Source organism: Equus przewalskii, chromosome 18 (assembly GCF_037783145.1).
Source record: "Equus przewalskii isolate Varuska chromosome 18, EquPr2, whole genome shotgun sequence".
Classification (NCBI taxonomy): domain Eukaryota; kingdom Metazoa; phylum Chordata; class Mammalia; order Perissodactyla; family Equidae; genus Equus; species Equus przewalskii.
In genome coordinates, this window is record NC_091848.1 from 8415888 (window position 1) to 8420321 (window position 4434).

A 4434-nucleotide genomic window follows, 5' to 3' on the forward strand; every position below is an offset into this window, starting at 1 on the left:
AGTGGCGAGATGCTTTATATCATATATCTGGCATTATTAATCTTGCAGCATCTCCAGGAGATGCTTAAAATAGTATGCCATTAAATCATGGATATACGCAGATGTACACAGTTTTCTGTGGTCCAGGTACTCACAAGTCTAAACTCACAAAGAAAAGATAAAGGCATTAAAAAAGCTCATTGACATAAATAATTGAGGAAAACAGCCATTGCCTGAAGCAGTACAATTATTGGTCAATAGGTCCTTATTAGTTGTCCATGTTATCATCTCTTTACGTCAGTACTTCACTTCTTATCCTTTGATTTAGTAATTCCCTTTTTACACCCTGGACCCTTTGTAGAATTATCTGGTGAGCACACTGACCTAGTAAAGATTCAAAACAATCAATGTACATCTAAAGGTTTTCACTAAATCTTTATTAATTCTGAATTTAAAAAAAGTAGGATTTTTTCTTTTTCAATGGTTTTCAAAATATGCCTATGATGTACATGGATGTGCTTGTCTTTATATGTGCTCTGATTGGGTTTGCTGAGCTTCTTCTATCTGTGGGTTCACAGTTTGCATCAAATTAGGATATTCTTTGGCCATTATTTCTTCAAATGTTTTTTCTTCCCCCTCCAGGGCTATTCCCTTTGTGCTCCATTCTATTACTGCATCTTCAAGCACGTCACTTCACTTTAGCATCTCTTTCGTTTGATTCATTTTTCTATTGGTTATAGCCTATTTTTTTCCTGCTTCTTTGCATACTGAGTAATTTTGTATTGGATCCTAGATGTTAGGAATTTTGCATTGTTAGGTGATGGATTTTGTTTTATTTCTTTAAAGAGGTTTGGACTTTTCTCTGGCATGGAGGTAAGTTACTTTCAGCCAATTTGATTTTTCTGGGACTGCTGTTAAGCATTGTGAGGCTGTCTTCAGAAAAGTCTTTAGTCTATGGCTGATTTGGCCCAACTTCTAAAGTGATACCCATATGTGGACTATCCTTGATGTTCCATAAATTTACGTGTATTTCTGCTTTTGGTAGTTTTTAAGCTCTAGGATTTGTTTCTACTGTTATTATCCTAACCACCTCATGGAATGTCACCCCCATCAGGTACAAACCAGGAAGAAGTAAATATTCAAAGAGACCTCTGTGCGGTTCTCTGAAGCTCTCCCTCTGTGCTGTTGATTCGTCTCATTCTTTCCAAGACTTTTGAGCCACTCTACCTCCTTTAACTTGGACTTCTGGCTCAGCAACTCATTGAGACTTCTTGTTTGCTTTGTTTGGTTTCTCTTTCCCTGCACCACAGCCAGGGAGCTGCCTTCAGGTAGTAAACTATGTCAATCATAAGGCTGGATTATTTTTTTTCCTTTCTCTCAAGGATCACAGTCCTGTTTGGCTGTTGTCTGCTGTCTGAAACCTGGTGTTATGTGTGTGTATAGACATGTTTGTTTTTCTAGTTGTTTATAGTAGCAGGACCATTATCATAGCAGTGCTTTATGGGCAGAAGTGGAAATACCCTCAAAATCATTTAAAAAAAAATAATTCTCCCATCTCTTTCACTGAAAGCATCCATATATCTATATATCATAGACATAAGGATACCTAGCTGCCAGATCTTTGCTTTCAAATACCATTAACCACCAAAATGAACCAGAACTCCTGATTTCATTTATGAGAAAGAGAAAGGAAAAGATGAGCCTAGAAATTCTTTTTACACTAGAGAGTAAAAATGCCAAAAAATGGATGAAGATATGTCAAAATTTTGTAGTTGCCTAAACAGGTCATATAGAAAACATTTGGCAAACACTTCATGAATGTGAGTGAAACACAGATGGGCCAATGCCTTAGGAAGAATGATCTTTCCCAAAATACACAGCTATATTGTAGGAATGATAGAATAAACATAAATTCACCCTAACAAAGCCTAAAACAAAAGTCTTCACAGGAGAGAGAAGATCCACCAATAATTTAACTGCCAGGTGGAAAATTTAACATTCTTCTGATGAAGATAACGAAATCAAGATTCCATACAATATATCACCTACAATATTTCATTGTAGTAAGTAAATAAAACTTACTAGATATGTGAGGAAGCAAAAGAAAGGGGTTTCCATAATCAAAGGAAAAATACCAGTGAAAAGAATAAGATACTCAGATGGCACATTTGTTGAAAGTAGCTGAAAAGGACTTCAAAATAAGTATTATAAATATGTTAAATGGTTTACAGCAAAAGATAACTACAATGGTGAAGAGATAGGGAATTTCAGGAGACATAAGTAATTTGTTTACAAAGTACCAAAAAATAAGTCTTAAAACTAAAAATGTACAATATTTGAAATAAAATTATTGGGTGGACTTATCATTGTTCTTAAAGACTATAAAATGCAAACTAATGTAATCTGCAGCACAGATAGAAAAAATTGAAAGAAATAAACAGCCACAGTAACTAGGGGATCACAACAAGCAGTCTAAAAATACATGTAACTAGTGTTCCAGAAGGAGGAGAGAAAGTGGAAAAAATCATGTTAACACTGCCTAAAAATTTCAGTAGCTTTTTAAAATGTCAACCCACATAGCCAAGTAGAAAGGAAATCCCAAACTGGATAAATACCAAGAAAACCACACCAGGTCACAACATAGTCAAACTTCTAGAAATAAGAGATAAAGAGAACAACTTGAAAGAAACCAGTAAATAAAGACAGAACAAAGCATATAGTGGAGAAACAATAAACAACAGCTAATTCATCAGTAAAGTAGGACAGAAGTAGTGCAGGGCAGAAGGCAATGAAATGACACCTTAAAAATGTTTAAAAACATACACACATTTACATAGAATTTTATATACAGTGAAAGTATTGCTCAAAAAATAAGGTAAAATAAATAAACTTCCAGATAAACAAAATTCAAGAGAATGAGTTGCCAACTGAGCAGCATTGCAAAAGCCACTACAAGAAGTGAATTAGGCTGAAGAAAATGAGACTGAAAATAATTCTTGTATTATATTTGAAGTAGTATATTAATTCAAAGTAGAGGAAAAGTTAAGGAAGAATATTATAATCCCTGAAATAACCACTATAAAACTAACTGAAAGAGTTAATAACAAAATTCCATATAGGAGATAAAATGGAATACTAAAAACAGTCAATTACTTTAAAAGAAGGGGATAGGAGGGGACTGAAACTGGGGACTTGAGGGCTCCTGGCCTGGCGCTCTGCCTCTTCCCTGTGGACTGGACCTGATGGCCCTGAAGCAGAAAATTACCAAAAAAATGGATGGCTGTCTACAAAAATTGAGGCAGAAGATCAGAGTCAGTGTGGTAGGTGAGTTGGACTTTGAGAAAGTGCGGGAGCAACTGGGAAATGCTGTGGTTTAAAAATGATTAAGTGTGGGGCAAGCCTGGTGCACAGTGGTTAAGTTCTCATGTTCTACTTCTTGGAGGCCCAGGGTCCGCTGGTTCGGATCCCGGATGAGGACATGGCATCGCTTGGCACACCATGCTGTGGTAGGCGTCCCACATATAAAGTAGAGGAAGATGGGCACGGATGTTAGCTCAGGGCCAGGCTTCCTCAGCAAAAAGAGGAGGATTGGCGGTAGTTAGCTCAGGGCTAATCTTCCTCAAAAAAAAAAAAAAAAAAAAAATGATTGTGTTTCCAGAAAATGGCTTGGAAGTATATAAAGATGGGAAACTCTTGCGTAAACAGACTATTCAAGGTCACCAGAGTGAGGCTCTAATCTAAGATTTAATCAACTACTATCTGAGTTACATTGGGAAAATTAAGCTCCCAAAGAAGAGGGGTCCTTTCATTGAATTTCAAAATGGTATGTTAAATGCAGCCTCTATTGGAAGAAGCTGCAGCCAAAATGAACTCAATACAAAGGATATATAAGACAAAAATTTGTACCAGATCTGTGGAAAGTTTTCAGGAAAAGGCCTCATTTTTCCCTTAGGAGGCCAGATAGCTTTAAAGTCTTTCCTGATGGATAGGAGAAGAGGTATTTCCTGGACCTGTGGAAGATGACAGTTATAAGACCATTTTTCCTTTGGAGACAAAAGTATGGCAGGTGGGAATGACCATGAGATCTTCACAGACCCAAGAACAGTGGACTACACTGTGATGGAGACAGAGAACACACACAAGATCTGTGAAGAGGTCTTGTCCTAGCAGTCCATTTTCCCCTGGGAAGGGGAAGGAGTCCCAGCTCACAAGCCTGAAAGAGTCATTGGGTTGCCAGACCTGGGATCTCCCCTGACATGTTCACCCATCCCCAGCCCAGGCCAGGCTCTCCATACTATTCAGTCATCACATATGGTCTGGACACCGTGTCTTCACTCAGCAGGGAAGTCACCCTTTCACCTTCCTGACACACAATGCCTTCTACCTCCAATGCCAGAGGAGCCAGAAAAGGGAAGAAGAGACTGGTCAAGAATGGCTCAAAGGAATAACTCCAAC

General features: G+C 37.7%; 1 pseudogene; it reads left to right on the forward strand.

Annotated features, from left to right (window-relative positions):
- Positions 1–846: 846 nt before the first annotated feature.
- On the forward strand, positions 847–4146 carry LOC103552043 (phosphomannomutase 2-like; annotated as a pseudogene).
- Positions 4147–4434: the final 288 nt, after the last annotated feature.